The 21,142-nt window shown below is 37.9% G+C and overlaps 1 protein-coding gene across 2 annotated transcripts in view; it reads right to left on the bottom strand.

The window, feature by feature from the left end:
- The window catches only part of LOC145518862 (uncharacterized), a 1,117,244-nt gene that overhangs the window by 137,691 nt on the left and 958,411 nt on the right, over positions 1-21,142 (bottom strand). The gene's annotated exons all lie outside the window — the stretch shown is intronic.

Raw genomic sequence — 21,142 nt, 5'->3', positions numbered from 1 at the left:
AAACAGAAAAATCTCAAACAACTTGATCTGCCATGTAGAGGAATTGGGCGAAGAACAAAGTTAAAAAAGGAAGGAAATAATAAAGAGCAAAGAGGAAATAAACAAAATTATACACCAAAAAAGAAAGAAAGAATAAAAGAAAAGAACATACATACAAAGATCCTCAACAAAAAACTAGCAAACCAAATCAAACAACACAGTAAAAAGATCATACACCATAATCAAATGGGGTATATCTTAAGGATGCAAGAATTCTACAATATACACAAACCAAACAATGTGAGATACCACATTAATAAACTGAAGAATAAAAACCAACTGATCATCCCAACAGAGGCAGAGAAAGCTTTTGAAAAAACTCAACACCCATTGATTAAAAAAAAAAAAAAAAAAAAACTATCCAGAAAGTGGGCACAGAGGGAAGCTACATCAACATAATAAAGACCGTACATGACAAACCCATAGCAAACATCATTCTCAACAGTGAAATAGTTAAAGCATTACCTCTAAGATCAGGAACAATGCAGGGATATCCACTCTTAACAGTTTTATTCAATATAGTTATGGAAGTCATAGCCATGACAATAAATGAAGTTAAAAAAAGAAAGAAAGAAAGAAAATGAATCCAAATTGGAAAAAAAAAGAAGTAAGAATGTCATTGTCTGTAGATGACATGATATTATATATAAAAAATCCTAAAGATGCTACCAGAAAACCACTTGTTGTTGTTCAGTCGTTAAGTTGTGTCTGACTCTTTGTGACTCCATGGATTGCAGCACACCGGGCTCATCTGTCCTTCACTATCTCTTAGAATTTGCTCAAACTCATGTCCACTGAGTTGCTGAGGATATCTAACCATCTCATCCTCTGTCACTCCCTTCTCCTTTTGCCTTCCAGCTTTCCCAGCATCAAGGTCTTTTCCAGTGAGTCAGCTCTTTACATCAAGTGATCAAAGTATTGGAAAACTACTAGAGCTCATCAATGTATTTGGTAAAGTTGTGGGATACAAAATTAATACATAGAAATCTCTTGTATTCTTATACATTAACAATGAAATCAGAAAGAGAAATTAGGGAAGCTATTATGTTTACCATCACATCAAAAATTATAATACTTAGGAATAAACCTACCTAAGGAAGCAAAAGACATGTACTCAGAAAACTGTAAGATAGTGATGAAAGTAATCAAAATGACACAAACAAATGGAGAGATATATTATGTTCTTGGATTGGAAGAATCAGTATTTTTGAAATGAATATACTACTCAAAGCAATCTGCAGATTCAGTGCAATTCATATCAAATTACTGAGGCTTTTTTTTTTATGAATTAGAACAAAAATTTTTACAATTTGTATGGAAATATAAAAGACCTTGAATAGCCAAAGTAATCTTGAGAAAGGAAGACAGCTGGAGGAATCAGGCTCCCTGACCTCAGACTATACTACAAAGCTAGAGTAATTGAAACAGAGTGTAACTGGAACAAATACAGAAATATATTGATAGATCAATGGAACAAGAGAGAAAGTCCAGAGATAAACTCAAATACCTATGGTCACCTAATCTAAAACAAAGGTGGCAAGAATATGCAATGGAGAAAGGACAAGTTTTTAATAAGAGGTGCTGGAAAAATTGTACAGCTACATGTAAAATAATCAAATTAGAACATTCTCTAACACCATACACAAAAATAAAGCAAAAATGGATTAAGATCTAAATCTTAAATGTAAGACCAGAGACTGTGAAACTCTTAGAGAAAAACATAGTCAGAACACTCTCTGACATAAATTGCAGCAAGCTCTTTTTTGATCCACCTCCTAGAGTGATGAAAATTAAAAAAAAAAAAAACAAATGAGACCTAGCTAAACTGAAAATTTAATTTTAAAGCACAGCAAATAAGACCATAAATAAAACAAAAAGACAATCCACAGAATGGGAGAATGTTCGCAAAGGAAGCAACCAACAAAGGATTAATCTCCAAAATATACAAAATGCTCATATAGGTAAATACCAAATATACAGACATCCCAATTAAAAAACAAATGAATAGAAGATCGAATTAGACATTTCTCAAAAAAAGACATACAGATGGCCAGGAGGTGCATGAAAAGATGCTCAGCATCACTAAGTATTAGAGAAATGCAAACCAAAATGAAGTATCACCTCACACTGGTCAGAATGGCCATCATCAAAAAATCTACAAACAATAAATGCTGGAGATGGTGTGAAGAAAAGGGAACACTCCTACCCTGCTGGTAGGAATGTAAGTTGGTACAGACACTATGGGGAACAGTATGGAGACTCCTTAAAAAACTAAAATTAGATCTACCAACTGATCCAGCAATCCCACTTCTGGACCATATAGCTAGATAAAACTATAATTCAAAAAGATACATGTACCTCAGTGTTCACTGCAGCACTATTTATGATAGCCAGGATATGGAAGCTACCTAAATGACCACCAAAGAAGGAATGAATAAAGAAGATGTGGTACATATATACAATTGAGTATTACTCATGCATTAAAAAAAAAAAGAAATAATGTCATTTTCAGGAATATGGGTAGACCTAAAGATTGTCATATTAAATTATGTAAGTCAGAAAGAGAAAGACAAATATCATGATACCTCTTATACGTAGAATCTATAAAAAGTGGTACAAATGTACTTATTTACAAAGCAGAAACAGAGTAACAGATTTAGAAAATAAGCATGTTTACCAAGGGGAAAAAGTTGGGGAGGGATAAGAGAAATTGGGCCTGACGTATACACACTACTATATTTAAAATAGATAACTAATAAGGACCTATTGTGTAGCACAGGGAATTCTACTCAATACTCTCTAATGACCTATATGGGAAAAGAATAAAAAAGACTGGATAAATGTATTTGAATAACTGGTTCACTTTGCTGTAGTTATGAAACTAACACAACGTTGTAAATCAACTACACTCCAATTAAAATGAAAAATAAATAGAATACTACATTACATTTAGAGACCATGTCTTCTTAGTCTCCACTTGATTGTAATACTTTTGTATCTTTCCTCGTTTTTCATGGCTTTGACATTTGGGGAAAGTCTTATTCAGGTATTTCATAGAATGCCCCTTGATTGGTATTTGTTTAGTGTCTTTTTAATTTTTTTCATGACAAGACCATCAGTTGTATCATTGTTTTTTGGCTTTCAGTTGCACTGGTAAATGGAGAAACTGAGTAGGCAATCAGAGGTGAGTAAGGTTTTGTTTTATATTTCCATGGTTCTCGCCAGGTGAGGAACTTGGGCTGACTGTATTCTTCAAATGCAGTGCACAATTCTATTCCTCAAATACAGTGGAAAATCCTATTCATGGTGTCTCTGTCTACAGTTGGCAGGTTCTTGTATCCACTCCCTCTCCTTGTCATTTCAGGGATTTAAAGTAATTGCATCTTCACTCTTACTATTCCTAAACTATTTCATCACCCCTCATAATTTCCCAATCCCTCACACACATCTTTGAAAACAGTCCCTTTATTAAAAATTTCTTGGATCATCCTAATGAAAGTGTGCCATTTATTCCATTGGAATCCTGTCTGGTATATTACGAATCAAATTTAACTTCTCCTGACACTGAGGCAGAACTAACTTTTTAAAAATACATTTTTATTGTTATGCAGTACACTGAAGATGGTGATTGCAGCCATGAAATTAAAAGACGCTTACTCCTTGGAAGGAAAGTTATGACCAACCTAGACAGCATATTAAAAAACAGAGACATTACTTTGCCAACAAAGGTCCATCTAGTCAAGGCTATGGTTTTTCCAGTAGTCATGTATGGATGTGAGAGTTGGATGGTGAAGAAAGCTGAGCGCCAAAAAATTGATACTTCTGAACTGTGGTGTTGGAGAAGACTCTTGAGTGTCCCTTGGACTGCAAGGAGATCCAACCAGTCCATCCTAAAGGAGATCAGTCCTGAGTGTTCATTGGAAGGACTGATGTTGAAGCTGAAACTCCAATACTTTGGCCACCTCATGCGAAGAGTTGACTCATTGGAAAAGACCCTGATGCTGGGAAGGATTGGGGGCACGAGGAAAAGGGGACGACAGAGGATGAGATGGTTGTATGGCATCACCGACTTGATGGACATGAGTTTGGGTAAACTCCGGGAGTTGGTGATGGACAAGAAGCCTGGTGTGTTGCAGTTCATGGGGGTCACAAAGAGTCAGACACGACTGAGTGACTGAACTGAACTGAACCTCTGTGATAAATTATTTGTTAATAATTATTACTATTCTTGGTTTAGCACTATCATTTCTTTGAAATCCTCCCAAATATGACAGATGTTTATTTATTTAATTTTCTGTTTCATTCCCTAAACTACTGACTACAATATCAAATAAGTCCATTTCATTGCATCTCTCTTCCAAATCCATTTAGATTAGTTAAATATCTCCTTACCAAGACAGAGTTGACAGCTGCTCTGTCTATAGTCACAGGGAATAGTCACAGACTGTTAGTTTGTGAGCTGTCATGGAAGAAACCAACTACCTTGTGTCCACCAAAATCACATAGGTGCCTCTGTCAATTCCAGATGAGTCCAGACTTCCAGTCATCCTTTCCAAGCCACAGAACACGAGTGTGAAGACACTGTGCACCTTCCAATTGGGCCTATCTGCCAAGTTAATACCACAAAGTTTTCTTATGTGACATCACATGACAACTAACTAGCCAAGCTTTACCCAAATCCTGATCTAGAAAAACATGAGATGTAATTTTTAAAGTTGCTATTTTAAGCACTTAGGTTAGTTAGTTTGCTATGAAGAAAACAAAATCAAAGCAGAATCTAGTACCTGAAAGTAGTGTTCCTGCCTAACATTGTCAACATAGGGCACTGCTTTTGATTTGAAACAGATGGCAGAAGCTTCAACTGCCTCCATGGGACCAACTGTGAAAGCTGGAAACGAATACTAGGTAAAGGTGTTAAAGACAACAAGAAAAATATTACTGGAGCCTGGAGAAAAGAGAATGATGATATGTTGTTACGAGCTGTTTGGCAACACTGTCAAGTATAGTAACCTAGAACAATGGGTACATGTTTACTGTACATGTATTCAGGTTTTGTTTAGAAGGCTTCTAATAGGGTAGCTTTTGACACCTTATGAGGCACACTAAAGCAATAGCATTATTTTATTTGTTTAGTTTTGTTATAAAAATACACACATATGTTAATTACTTGAAAAAACTGGTAGTGTGTATCATGGTGGTACTTTATTAGTCTTACAAGAAAGTTTCATGGCTTATATTTGATTGAGGAAGTACTAAGCTCCCATGACTTGAAATATTTCCTTTCCTCCATGTTAATCTTCAACTTCTCTTTTAAATTATTTTGTTATTTAAGCACTTCATTATGTCACTTAGATACACAAATCAGTAACCACCATTATCAAAGCTCTTAATTATGCATTAAATCTAAGCAGTACATTCCTCAATAGCTTGTACACAATTCTAGAGTTAGTCATCATGGATGTTAATTATAATTGTAGATTTGGGGTTCTAAGAATCATTGAAGACTTTCATTCTCTAGTTTTAAAGTGCATTTGTAGGCCAGTATACTTGATGTGAGCAAAATAAATGTGCTTAAAATTGTATTATCTCTTCTAATAGTGAGACAGTGTTCAAATCGATCTTAAAAATGTTCAATTTAGCTGAAATCTTCTTTGTCAAGTAATCAATGTGTTTACTGAATGATAAAAGCAGTGTCAAGAAGCTATCAAGACTTAAAGTTATTTGAAAGATAGAAAGCAGGCCAAGGAAAATTCACTGACTTGAACTTTACTGTCGTTAATCAGAACTGATGATATCAAGAGAAAAATGGAACATCTGTTTGCATTTTTCCAAAGTGTAAGAGTGAGATAAGTAGTTGACCTCATGAATAAACACTGAAAAAACAATTGGTAAAATGGGTATGTACAACAGATGGTGTTTCCCAACATTGATGGTTTTGATTTTGATTTGAGAGGGTTTATTCATATTGTAGGAGCTGAATTAAAATACATAAACCACTAAAAAATAATTGATAAGTGATATTTAATTCGATGTAGTTTGTTCTATTCTATGCCTTCCATCTACAACCTTACACACACAGGAAAACACATAAAGCATGTATTATTATGGCTTGACTATCAGCTCTTGGGCAGAAGTAGATAACTTATCCTTCCCCTACCCTGTTTTGTTATAGTGATCACATTAAACGTTATTTAAAATATGAAAAATAGACATCGAGTCATGAAAAGATGGAAGCCTTGAAGAAATGTCCTTGATGCTGAACAAGGCTTATACAAATGGCAAACTATTGAGCACAGAATAAATGAGGTAATTAATTACCATTCAGTTTTACAGATGGAAAAGCTGAGTCACCAGGAGGTCAAGTGGCTTGCCCAAGGTCACAGAAGAAGCTATTAGCATTATTATGCAGTTCTCCTGATTCTTTTTTATTTCTTCTCATATTTTATCGAGTATAGCAAGAGGCACTAAAAAGAAATATTTTCCACATATACAGCAAGTTCATTCCTTTAATTTGGTATTGGCACAAAAACAATGAAAGCAATTTTAGGGTTCTGTTTTGTTTTGCTTTGCTTTCTTTTCCACATAAATATACTTTACTCTTTATTTCTCTTTTCGCTATCATTGCAGCAATTGATTTGTTCCTTTAAAGTCTCTTAAGACAGCAGAAATCAACTAGAATATGGGAGTCATTTCTATATTAGTGTATATAGGAAAGTGTACATATGTCAGTGGAAAGCCCTCTGTAAAATAAACCTTGTTTTCTTCTGATGACTGATCTAATAGAAATCACTTTGCACTATATGAATGACAGAAAATCCAGTAAACTAAAACAATTTTGATATCATATTGCATAAGTCTACCACAATATTTATGTTTCTAAGTGGTTAGCACTCTGATCCACATATTACATGACATTTAATGGAAATGTTAATTCAGTGTGGCATACATAGGTTAAAAAATACTTGCATGCCACTTAATGTCTTAAGGAATCAAAAATTAAATGCATGCTTTAATTTGATATAAACACTAGTTTTATATAATGCCATATTAATAGGTGCCTTGGGAACAATCTTCTGTGTCATATATGAATTCACTTCATGATGGGGCATGAAAATATAGTTTTTATATAGAAGCTGATTTCATATTTTTAGATCCAGATACCTCTGTATATAATAAATACTGTCTTCACTTTCACATGGTTGCTTAACCTAGAACATGTTAAAATTTACCTTCTTGCTATATTCAACAAACTAGATATATAGCTATGTAAAAAACTTCTGTGAATGTTACAAAATATGTTCATGGGTATAAGTTTTTACACATACATGCACACATATCTCAGTTCTCAGAATCTTGGTTCACTTCTAAGGCAAACCATTTAGTATCACAGTATTGGCAACCCACTCCAGCATTCTTGCCTAGAGAATCCTGTGGATGGAGGACCCTAGTGGGCTGCTGTCCATAGGGTCACAAAGGGTTGGACATGACTGATGCAACTTAGCATGCATGCATGCATTGGAGAAGCAAATGGCAACCCACTCTAGTATTCTTGCCAGGAGAATCTCAGGGACAGAGGAGCCTGGTGGGCTGCCATCTATGGGGTCGCACAGAGTTGGACACGACTGAAGTGACTTAGCAGCAGCAGCACCAATCCCAAGTATATACCCCAAACACTAATGACAAAGGAGCTGATGTTGAAAGTTTCTATTAAGACCTACAAGACCTTCTAGAAATAACACCAAAAAAAGATGTCCTTTTCATCATAGGGGACTAGAATGCAAAAGTAGAAAGTCAAGAGATACCTGGGATAACAGGCAAGTTTGGCCTTGGAGTAAAAAATGAAGCAGGGCAAAGGCTAACACATTTGTCAAGAGAAGGCACAGGTCATAGCAAACACCACTTCTAACAACACAAGAAGCCACTCTACACATGGACATCACTAGATGGTCAATGCCGAAATCAGACTGATTATATTCTTTATGGGTGAAGATGGAGAAGCTCTATACAGTCAGCAAAAAACAGACTGAGAGCTGACTGTGACTCAGATCATGAACTCCTTATGGCAAAATTGAGACTTAAATTGAAGAGAGCAGGGAAAACCATTAGACCATTCAGGTATGACATAAATCAAATCCCTTACAATTATACAGTGCAAGCAACAAATTGATTCAAGGGATCAGATCTGATAGAGTGTCTGAAGAACTATGGACGGAGGTTCGTGATATTGTACAGGATGTGGTGATCAAAACCCTCACCAAGAAAAAGAAATGCAAAAAGGCAAAATGGTTGCCTGAGGAGGCCTTGTAAATAACTGAGAAAAGAAGAGACGTGAAAGGCAAAGGAGAAAAGGAAATATACATTCATCTGAAGGCAGAGTTCCAAAGAATAGCAAGGAGAGATAAGAAAGTCTTCTTATGTGAACAATGCAAAGAAATAGAGGAAAACAATAGAATGGGAAAGACTAGAGTTCTCTTCAAGAAAATTAGAGATACCAAGGGAAGATTTCATGTAAATATGGGCACAATAAAAGACAGAAATATTGTGGACCTAAAGGAAGCAGAAGATATTAAGACAAGATGGCAAGAATACATAGAAGAACTATACAAAAAAGGTCTTAATGACCCAGATATTCATGACGGTATGATCACACACCTAGAGCCAGATATCCTGGAGTGTAAAGTCAAGTGAGCCTTAGGAAGCATCACTATGAACAAAGCTAGGGGAGGTGATGGAATTCCAGGTGAGCTATTTCAAATCCTAAAAGATAATGATGTGAAAGTGCTGCACTCAGTATGCCAGCAAATTTGGAAAACTCAGCAGTGGCCACAGGACTGGAAAAGTTCAGTTTTCATTCTAGTTCTAAAGAAAGGCAATGCCAAAGAATATTCAGACTACCACACAATTGCACTCATCTCACATGCCAGCAAAGAAATGTTCAAAATTCTCCAAGCAAGGCTTCAACAGTACATGAAACGAGAACTTCCAGATGTTCAGGCTGGATTTAGAAAAGGCAGAGGAACCGGAGATCAAATTGCCAATATCTGTTGGATCATACAAAAAGCAAGAGAATTCCAGAAAAAAACATCTGCTTTATTGACTGTGCCAAAGCCTTTGACTGTGTGGATCACAACAAACTTTTAAAAATTCTAAACAGATGAGAATATCAGACCACCTTTCCTTCCTCCTGAGAAACCTGTATGCAGGTCAAGAAGCAACAGTTAAAACTAGAAATGGAACAATGGACTGGTTCCAAATTGGAAAAGGAGTATGTCAAGGCTGTATATTGTCTGCCTGCTTATTTAACTTGTATGCAGAACACATCATGCAAAATACCCAGCTGCATGAAGAACAAGCTGGAATCAAGATTGCTGGGACAAATATTAATAACCTCAGACATGATGACACCACTCTACTGACAGAAAGTAAAGAAGAACTAAAGAAACTCTTAATAAGGATGAAAAAGAGGAGAGTGAAAAAACTGGCTTATAACTCAACATTCAAAAAACTAAGATCATGGCATCTGGTCCCATAAGTTCAGTTCAGTCGCTCAGTTGTGTTTGGCTCTTTGCAACCACGTGGAACGCAGCACGCCAGGCCTCCTTGTCCATCACCAACTCCCGGAGTTTACCCAAACTCATGTCCATCGAGTTGGTGATGCCATCCAACCATCTCATCCTGTGTCATCCCCTTCTCCTCCTGCCTTCAATCTTTCCCAACATTAGGGTCTTTTCCAATGAGTCAACTCTTCGCATGAGGTGGCCAAAGTATTGGAGTTTCAGCTTCAACACCAGTGCTTCCAATGAACACTCAGGACTGACTACTTTAGGATGGACTGGTTGGATCTCCTTGCATTTCAAGGGACTCTCAAGAATCTTCTCCAACACCACAGTTGAAAAGCATCAATTCTTTGGTGCTCAGCTTTCTTTATAGTTCAACTCTCACATTCATACATGACTACTGGAAAAACTATAGCTTTGACTAGACAGACTTTTGTTGGCAAAATAATGTCTCTGCTTCTCAATATGCTGTCTAGGTTGGTCATAACTTCCCTTCCAAGGAGTGCCTTTTAATTTCATGGCTGCAATCACCATCTGCAGTGATTTTGGAGCCCCCCAAAATAAAGTCTGTCACTGTTTCCACTGTTTCCCCATCTATTTCTCATGAAGTGGTTGGACCAGATGCCATGATCTTAGTTTTCTGAATGTTGAGTTTCAAGCCAACTTTTTCACTCTCCTCTTTCACCCTCATCAAGAGGTTCTTTAGTTCTTCTTCACTTTCTGCCATAAGTGTGGTATCATCTGCATATCTGTGGTTATTGATATTTCTCCCAGCAATCTTGATTCCAGCGCGTGCTTCATCCAACCCATCACTTCATGGCAAATAAATGGGAAAACAATGGAAATAGTGACAGGCTTTATTTTATTGGGCCCTGAAATCATTGCAGATGGTGACTGCAGCCGTGAAATTAAAAGACACTTGCTCCTTGGAAGAAAAGCTATGACCAACCCAGACAGCATATTAAAAAGCAGAGACATTACTTTGCCAACAAAAGTCTGTCTAGTCAAAGCTATGGTTTTTCTAGTAGTCATGTATGGATGTGAGAGTTGGGCCATAAAGAAAGCTGAGCACCGAAGAATTGATGCTTTTGAACTGTGGTGTTGGAGAAGACTCTTGAGGGCCTCTTGGACTGCAAGACCAAACCAGTCAATCCTAAAGGCAATTAACCCCTGAATATTCATTGGAAGAACTGATTCTGAAGACGAAGTTCCAATACTCTGGCCACCTGATTTGAAGTGCTGACTCATTGGAAAAGATCCTGATGCTGGGAAAGATTGAAGACAGGAGAAGGGGATAACAGAGGATGAGATGGTTGGATGGCATCACTGACTCTATGGACAAGAGTTTGAGCAAACTCTAGGAGTTGGTAATGGACAGGGAACCCTGGTGTGCTTCAGTCCATGGGGTCGCAAAGCATTGGGCATGACTGAATGACTGAACTGAACTGAACAGACCTACCTCCATCAATTTGTCACTCTCGTCTTTCTCAAGGGCTAATAACTTTTTTCTCTGTGGCATGTCAACACATACCCAAAGTGTCTAGCCATGTAAATCAAAAAGTGAAAGAGAAGTCGCTCAGTTGTGTCTGACTCTTAGAGACCCCATGGACTGCAGCCTACCAGACTCCTCTGTCCATGGGATTTTCCAGGCAAGAGTACTGGAGTGGTGTGCCATTGCCTTCTCCAGAGAATGGATGATAGGGAAACCTAGTCGGACACGACTGAGCGACTTTACTTTCACTTTCATGCATTGGAGAAGGTGATGGCAACCCACTCCAGTTCTCTTGTCTGGAGAACCCCAGGGATGGAGGAGCCTGGTGGGCTGCCGTCTATGGGGTCGGACACGACTGAAGCGACTTAGCAGCAGTAGTATGTTTAACAGCTTTCTGTGTGTTTATCACGGGACATCATGAGGTTAGGCTTTGGACTGCTCGGTGGACGCTCTCAGTGCCATGCGACTATTTTGTGACCCCAATGGACTGCAGCACTTCAGGTTTCAAAGGCACACACTATTTTTATAACAACAGTTAAGTTTAAGAATCAGATTTTTGGCCAATCAGGATGATTCCACTAACAACATTCTGGCCTAACGTGAAACCCTAGTCAATAGTCAGGACCATACTATAGGTGTATTTTAAGAATTGCCCCAAGCCAGTAATTAACTAATCTTTTCCAGCTCTTTTTCTTCTTACTAACAAAAATTTTTCTCCCTCACTTTTTGAAATACGTTCTCTCTTCCCTTGGCTTAAAGCTGACTCCATTCCATTCTGGTTTGCTTTCTATATCTATCAATTTCCACTTGGCTATTGTTTTATTTTTTCTTGAAGTGTTTTACTTTACATCTGCTTCGCTTCTGATTTGGGACCCTTAAATATCAATTTCTGTCTTCTGCCTTCTTCTCTTATCTATACAATTTCCATGAATAATCATCAAATGTTTTCTGATATTTTTAAATCTACAGCTCCAGACAGAATTGGCTGCATAAAACTTCTTGGATATTTTATAGGTGCCTCATATACAAAATTTAACTCAATACCTGCCAAACAAAATATTTACTTTTCTTATGCAATTTGTCTGAGAGAATGGGGCTACATATATTAATCAGCTTCCAGTAGATAATGCTATATTAAAAAAAGCAACCTCAAACTCATTTAATTAACCAAACCCCTGACTGTCATCATTGACCACTTCTTCACATAAGTAATCCACAAGCAATTAGTTAGAAAGCTTTGTTTATTCTCATCCTCTAATGACTCGCAATATTTCTTCATTTTTCCCCTATTTTTTACAACTTCTATTACATTAAGTATCATTCAGTTCAGTATAGTCAGTTCAGTCGCTCAGTCGTGTCTGACACTTTGCAACCCCATGAATCGCAACATGCCAGGCCTCCCTGTCCATCACCAACTCCCGGAGTCTACCCAAACTCATGTCCATCGAGTCAGTGATGCCATCCAGCCATCTCATTCTCTGTCGTCCCCTTCTCCTGCCCCTAATCCTTCCCAGAATCAGGGTCTTTTCCAATGAGTCAGCTCTTCGCATGAGGTAGCCAAAGTATTGGAGTTTCAGCTTCAACATCAGTCCATCCAATGAACACCCAGGACTGATCTCCTTTAGGATGGACTGGATGGGCCTCCTTGCAGTCCAAGGGACTCTCAAGAGTCTTCTCCAACACCACAGTTCAAAAGCATCAATTCTTTTGCACTCAGCTTTCTTTATAGACCAACTCTCACATCCATACATGACTACTGGAAAAACCATAGCCTTGACTAGACGGATCTTTGTTGGCAAAGTAATGTCTCTGCTTTTTAATATGCTATCTGTTGCTGCTGCTGCTGCTGCTGCTAAGTCACTTCAGTCGTGTCCAACTCTGCGACCCCACAGACGGCAGCCCACCAGGCTCCACCATCCCTGGGATTTTCCAGGCAAGAGTACTGGAGTGGGGTGCCATTGCCTTGTCCGAATATGCTATCTAGGTTGGTCATAATTTTCCTGCCAAGGAGTAAGTGTCTTTTAATTTCATGGCTGCAATCACCATCTGCAGTGATTTTGGAGCCCAAAAAAATAGTCTGCCACTGTTTCCACTGTTTCCCCATCTATTTGTCATGAAGTGAAGGGACCAGATGACATGATCTTAGTTTTCTAAATGTTGAGTTTTAAGCCAACTTTTTCACTCTCCTCTTTCACTTTCATCAAGAGACTTTTTAGTTCCTCTTCACTTTCTGCCATACAGGTAGTGTCATCTGTATATCTGAGGTTGTTGATATTTCTCCCGGCAGTCTTCATTCCAGCTTGTGCTTCTTCCAGCCCAGCGTTTCTCATGATGTACTCTGCATATAAGTTCAAATAAGCAGGGTGACAATATACAGCCTTGACGTACTCTTTTTCCTATTCGGAACCAGTCTGTTGTTCCATGTCCAGTTCTAACTGTTGCTTTCTGACCTGCATACAGGTTTCTCAAGAGGCAGGTCAGGTGGTCTGGTATTCCCATATCTTTCAGAAATTTCCACAGTTTATTGTGATCCACACAGTCAAAGGCTTTGGCATAATCAATAAAGCAGAAATAGATGTTTTTCTGGAACTCTCTTGCTTGTCCGATGATCCAGCAGATGTTGGCAATTTGATCTCTGGTTCCTCTGCCTTTTCTAAAACCAGCTTGAACATTTGGAAGATTATGGTTCACGTATTGCTAAAGCATGGCTTGGAGAATTTTAAGCATTACTTTACTAGCATGTGAGATGAGTGCAATTGTGTGGTAGTTTGAGCATTCTTTGGCATTGCCTATCTTTGGGATTGGGATGAAAACGGACCTTTTCCAGTCCTGTGGCCACTGCTGAGTTTTCCAGATTTGCTGGCATATTGAGTGCAGCACTTTCACAGCATCATCTTTCAGGATTTACAATACCTCAATTGGAATTCACCATGTCTTATTTGTATTATTGCTATAGCCTTCTAAACTGAATGCGCTCTCACCAACTCTAAATTTGTACAATTCTATTTCCCCAAATATCAGAGTGACATTTCTGAAAATTATCTTATTGCATTAAAAACATGTACATTTGGGTCAGATTAAAATACTGTCTTCTCATATTTCCTCTCACTGAAGAAGTATAAGAGAGTTCTGGCTCTGAGTTCAAATTTGATTGTATGACTTACTTTGGTCAACAAAGGTATGTGGAAAATATTTGGTTGGACAATTATTTAAGAACCTAGGTGTTTTTACAACATTCTCTCTTACCTTTGCCACGGTGATTGGCAATGTCCAGAAAATGGTTGCATTGTTGCTCTGTTAACCTGGTTCTTAGAGTAAAAAAGACAGTGGCAGAGCCCAGTTATACCCCCAGCCACCTTTCAAGTACCCTTCACAAGAGCAAGAAGTGTCCCTATGCTTTTAAAAACACTCAGATATTAGGAATTTTTTTTAACCACAATATAACCACTTCTACGCTGACCAGTGCAACTTTTGGCCACTGAACCTTTGAAACACTTACTATGTTTATAAGATTCCCTTCCTTATAAGTCTTGGTGAGTCAAGGCCTATGGTACATTGCGTTAGTCAAGATTCACCAGAAAAGCAGACCAACATGATGTAAATAGACAGAGAGAAAGAAAGAAAGGAAGGAAGGAAGGAAGAAAAAGAGAGAAAGAAAGAAAGAAAAAAAGAAAGAGAGAGAGAAAGGAAGGAAGGAAGGAAGGAAGGAAGGAAGGAAGAAAGAAAGAAAGAAAAAGAAAGTGAAGTGGCTCAGTTGTGTCTGAATCTTTGTGACCCTATGGACTGTAGCCTGCCATGCTCCTCTGCCCAAGGGATTTTCCAGGCAAGAATACTGGCGTGGGTTGCCATTTCCTTCTCCAGGGGATCTTTCCAACCCAGGGATCGAACCTGTGTCTCCTGCACTGCAGGCAGACTCTTTACCTTCTGAGCCACCAAATAGAAAGATAGATAATAATTATATAGGTATGTAACTATATGTTTATGTAGATAGATATAAATGGATATCTATCTGCAGTCATCTAGCTCTCTACCTAAGAAGAGGGAGACTGATATAGTTGAACAAATTGACATGAACAACTGTGTAGGCTGGCAAATCCCAAATATGTGTAACAACCTGTGGTTGCTGGTGACTTTGGGAGGAATTGTAGTTCATCTAAAGGCTGTCTCCAGGAGACTTTCTTCTTCTTCAGGTAAGGTCAGTTTTTGTTTTTGCTTTCTATGAAGGTCTTGAACTGATTAGATGTGGCCAACCCAATTATGAAATGGTTGTTATATTCCAAGACTATTGAGTTAAATGTCAATCTCATCTTAAAAAAATGCTTTCACAGAAAGATCTAGAATGAGTCTGACCAAATATCAGGGTGCCATTTCCAACCTTGTTGACACAGAAAATTAACTATCATACTCTCTCTAAGGAAGTTAGAGAAGCTAGATATTTTCTTTCCCATCATCCTCAGCAGCAAGAATATGGCATGGGCTGAAGCATGAGATGCATATACTCTAGACACTAAACTGAAAATCAGTGATACAAATAGCAAAAGTTGTAAGAAACAATCTGTGGTTATGAGGTGCTTTCAGCAAGAACAAATCTCTAGTTTCTTTAGGTTCAGCATCGTGGTTCAAGCTGCAGCATTCAAAGCACAAGAGGCAGTAGCATTGATAGATTTTGTCCTTTCTTCCTCCTTTCAAGGAGAAGGCAATGGCACCCCACTCCAGTACTCTTGCCTAGAAAATACCATGGACAGAGGAGCCTGGTAGGCTGCAGTCCACAGGGTCGCTAAGAGTCGGACGCCACTGAGCGACTTCACTTTCACTTTTCATTTTCATGCATTGGAGAAGGAAATGGCAACCCACTCCAGTATTCTTGCCTGGAGAATCCCAGGGACGGAGGTGCCTGGTGGGTTCCCGTCTATGGGGTCGCACAGAGTCGGACACGACTACAGAGACTTAGCAGCAGCAGCAGCCTCCTTTCAAATTCTGAGATCTATTCTGTAGATTTCCTGGTGAGTCCAGGAGGACTCACCTGCTTTAATGAACAGGTGAGCTCTTTATACCTCCCTGGTTTAATGAACTGAAATTGGCTGCTATTAGTAAGAACCATGGCTGATTCTTGTAAACATCTTGTAACACACTACTGAAATTCCTGCTACCAAATGCAAACATTTGAGACTTGTCATGTAGCCTGTACCACTTGTGGTGTGTCTCCTTCTTCTTAAATTCTAGGGTTCATAATTTATGCAAGTATATTTCTCTGTCCTGGACTATCTCTTCTACTATTGACTTATTGAGTAGTTCAAGAAAGCTTATTCAAAAAGTCTAAAAGTCACTGGCTCTAGAAATCTTGTAGAAATCTAGAAATCTCACTCTACCAATATTTTGGATCATTTTAAGTATTAATATCTCTGTGATACTTATTTTGCAAACTTCTATCAAACTCATAATACTGTATTACATTAATTGTCAAAAACTCATATAACAAACGAGAAGGCAATGGCACCCCATTTCAGTACTCTTGCCTGGAAAATCCCTCGGACGGAGGAGCCTGGTAGGCGGCAGTCCATGGGGACACGAAGAGTTGGACACGACTGAGCGACTTCACTTTCACTTTTCACTTTCATGCATTGGAGAAGGAAATGGCAACCTACTCCAGAGTTCTCTCCTGGAGAATCCCAGGGACGGTGGAGCCTGGTGGGCTGCCGAATATGGGGTCACACAGAGTCGGACACGACTGACACAACTTAGCAGCAGCAGCAGCAGCATATAACAAAATGATGACAGAAGCCATTAAACCACTGTCTTTTCATTTCCAGACTCTATGTAAAGACTAATATCTCATATATTTTTAATATTTTTAAAAATAAATTTTTGAATGAATGAAAATATATACAGAAAAAACTTCAGAAATAAAAAGAAGTTTCAAAGAAAAGACAAAGTTAAAGAGACAAGATGACCAGGATCAGAGAAGTATTATTAGAAAAGCTGGCTTTTAAAAAATACGCGCAAAAGTGAGTCACGGTTCCCAGGTGGTGCAGTGGTAAAGAATCCGCCTGCCAGTGCAGGAGACACAAATGACACAGGTTTGATCCCTTTGTCAGGAAGATTCTCTGAAGCAGGAAATAGCAACCTGCTCCAGTATTCTTGCCTGAACATTTCCATGGACAGAGGAGCTTGGTGGGCTACCGTCCATGGGGTTGCAGAGTTGGACACAACTGAGTGACCGAACACACATACACATACATATAAGTGAATTAAAATTGAGGTGTGAAGAGGTAGTGAGGAAGGGGCTTTTTCATTTTCCTCTAGAAATTTTGGTCAAGTACACGTACAGAATTTATAGAATTACAATATTTTCAAGTGTTAAGTAATATTCTTATGAAGTATAAATTTATTTAACACAAATCACTGATACTATATATTTAGAAACTTTGATTTGTATTGAGAAACCAAGACTTTGTAATTAGCTCTTTCACTAAATTGTTAAGTCATCAGTAAAAGTGACACAGAAGAAGGGGAAGGGTGGAATGGAGATAGGAATGGATGAACGTTTAGACAAATATGCTCTGTGAGGTGTACCTGAAATCAATCACTATTAATCTTGTTCCATTAGGTGAGCAATTGCTTAAGTAGACTGCTTTTCTGAACTCAACACTTGCTTTAGCCATTTTTTTCTTTGTCTTTATTGATTGCCAATGGGGTTGTCATTTTGAGTAATGCATTTATTTAAGGTCATCAAGCAATGATGATCTTATTCCTTTAGCTTGTGGGAAAGTGATGCCTCTGGATTTCAGAGAGGAGGTATACAAAAGGAAAGTGTCTTTAAAAAAAGAAAAAACAGATGAGATACAGAAAGCACACAGATAAAGAAGGGGAAATGGAAATAGAAAAAGCATCACATGGACGATAATATGGAGTTTTGTTTTTCATAAAAGACAATTTTTTGTCTTTTTGGTTTCATAAAGAAGTAAGTTTAAAATGGTCATATCATTTCCTTAAATTCCTTCTTCTTAGTAAATATATTTGTTTTCAACTAGATCATTTAGAGAGATGGGGTTGCTAAAATGAAAATTATATAACTGGATCACTCTTGGCCCACTTTCTGGAGGCTTGCTGCCTTCTCTTTTTTTCTCCATCACTACTTCAGAGTGACTATGTCACAGTGCATACCTCATTATTACTTGCTTGCATACATTCCTCACTGATGCTCTCCACACTCTCTACCTTGACGAAAGGAAGCCTTCTCAAAATCCTAACTCATCGCATATCTCCATCTTGTTTTCTATGCTCCAGCTTCCAAACATTACCCCTACAGCTTCTTCATGCCAACTGCCTTCAATCAAGGCATACCTGAAGCTTTTCTGTGTCTGCTCTGCAGCTTTCCTATGCCTCTGCCTGCTTTTGAATATCTGACAAAATGCAAGAGATGATGGTTGTCTCTCTTGCCCTAAAAAGTTCTGAATAAACAGCCTTTGGTTCTCATTTGGTTGTAATTCATTTATTTCCATAAATGTTTCAGGTTTTAAAGGAAAGATTTTGTGTAGACTATTCTCCTGGGTATAAAACAGGGCTCTAAGTTGCATTGGCTGAGAACCAAAAAAGGTAGAACATGTTGGTGTGGAGGATGAAGGCTGACTTATGTCTTGAGTCACAGCTTGGATGAAATACAACCAATGTAGTCCTGATTCTCTCAATGTCACACTAATGAACTCTGAAGACTGGGCTACATGCATTTTCGTATACTGTAAGATCTGAAATGCTCATCTCAACAACCAGATTTTGTGTAAGATAAAGAGCTCTGCATTATATTTAAGGAGAAGAAGCTGCCTCAGGGACAGGCTGGAGAACAGAAAGGAAATATTTTTTCAAAGTCCTATGGCAATTATCACTAAGGAGTGCTTTCTTGACATCAACTATGGAGACACACTTATTGGTCTGTTAGTGTTGTGCAGGATAATGATGATACTAATAACTGTAATGAGAAATATGTTAGACTGTTGCCCACTACCTTAGAATTTCTATGAGTAAGAGTGATAATTATCACTGTCGATTTCACAGTTAACAAAAACTATAAAATGCTTCAGTATAAGGAGAAATAGATCTTTTTTGTAAGAATTATGCAAGGATCATATGAAATATTTTATATTTATGTAGAATGTGGCTCAGATGGTAAAGAATCTGCCTGAAAATTCAGGAGAACCAGGTCTGATCCCTGGATTGGGAAGATCCTGTGGAGGAGGGTGTGGCAACCCACTCCAGTATTCTTGCCTGGAGAATTCTATGGACAGAAGAGCCTGGGGTCAAAAAGAGTTGGACAAGACTGAGAGACTAACACTTTTCTCACTTTTCTATGCAAGAATTATATGAAATATTTTATATTTATGCAGAATACAGCTATTAAGATAATTCATGTGAAATATTTTACCTGAATAATTCCTCTTACCATGATAAGATTTGGAAATTAGCATTTGGGATAATAGTGAAGATACATGGTCTGTGAAAATGACATAAATAAGCAGAATCTAGATCCACAAAAGATCAACATATCACTTGCTGGACATCATACTAATAGAAATACGTGTACCTAATTTGATGTGTGTAATTCTCTTTTTTGAAGAGGGTCAGTTCATTAAGGGAAAAAGATGAAAAGTTTTCATTTTGGCAGTAACTGTCTCATCTATGATAAATACCCTCCAACCTGCCTCCATTTTTCCACTGGAGATGCTCATTTCCTTAACAACATCTCAATTTGCTTCCACAGCTTCTCAGTTATTCATTATTAAGCTGTCACTGTTATTATTTTGGACTTTATGAAAACTTTAGCCTCATATTCAATTCAAATCTCGTCTCTCCACCAGCAAAGAGTCTTGTAACGAATGTGGTCATACAGTCGGCTTTTCCGTGACAAATTTTCTCCTTCCCTCCACCATGTGCTTGCCCCTCAGGCAAAGCAGGGAACAGGCACCAGACAGAATCCTTACTCTCTACAAAAGCCCTCACTGGCCCTTTTAATGGGATGTCTCTACTACTCTAGGCCTTTTGTCTATGGGGTGACTGCCCTCTTTCACACTGATGAGGAAGATACACATGAAGGTTGACACCAACTTCTTGGTGGGGCAGTCACAACTCCTTTTTCCACCCTCTTCTGAGAAAGCACCTGGCTGTGCATGGGAAGAAATGCCAGTCTATTCCATATGCAGCTACTCTTTCTTTACACATGTTGCATTCTCTAAGAGCTGACTGATATGCTTCTCTCCAGATATGTTTTTTGTTTTGGGGGGTTTAAGACTGCATGGATTGTAGGAGTGAAGATATTGGAAAGGTGGCTTTTAGTGAAATGGTGATTATTATCAGAGAACATTTAGAAATATGGTTGGCCTCAACCAATGAAATCTTTCTGAATTTAGAAGGAAGGGGACTTAGATCTTTTAGTCTTACAACTCTAAGCTTGGTCACAATTCTGGGCATATACAAGTAATCCCCTTTCCAATGTTAACAACTTCTGATAACTCATGTATTTATAAAGTATATGACAAAATATAAAATATATGCTGACAGTATTGCAATTGTTCAATTTAATATGTTTGTCTAAACTTTTCTGGAGATTCTAGAGATTTCTGCAACTCTACAAATGCACTTCTCATAAGGAGTAAATTTCATCAATGCAAAATATGAAATGAGGTGAGTATACTGAGAACATATACTTTAAGTGACTCAATCTAGCTTACATTTTAAAAGTTAATAAAAAATGTCAGATATTTAGAATAAAATAATCCCTGTCTTACTCATACACATAAACACACATACGTATGTAGGTGTGTATACACACCTACTAATAAAACTGTGCTAGCAATAAATATCAGCTTGTGTGAGTTATTAAATGTGTATATCCTACTGAAACATCATGCTAGGTATATAGGGCCAAAAAAATTAAGATATAGATGGGAAAGATAGAATATCATGCTCTTTCTTCAGTTATTATTTTCAAAAACCAAAATTTGATGCTAAAACTTTTAAAAACATAATTTGACATTAAATACTAATTCTTATAGTACATTGA

The sequence above is a fragment of the Giraffa tippelskirchi genome, chromosome 8, assembly GCF_054371585.1.
Source record: "Giraffa tippelskirchi isolate mGirTip1 chromosome 8, T2T-mGirTip1v1.2.pri, whole genome shotgun sequence".
Lineage (NCBI taxonomy): Eukaryota > Metazoa > Chordata > Mammalia > Artiodactyla > Giraffidae > Giraffa > Giraffa tippelskirchi.
This window is presented reverse-complemented; position numbering and strand designations above follow the sequence as displayed.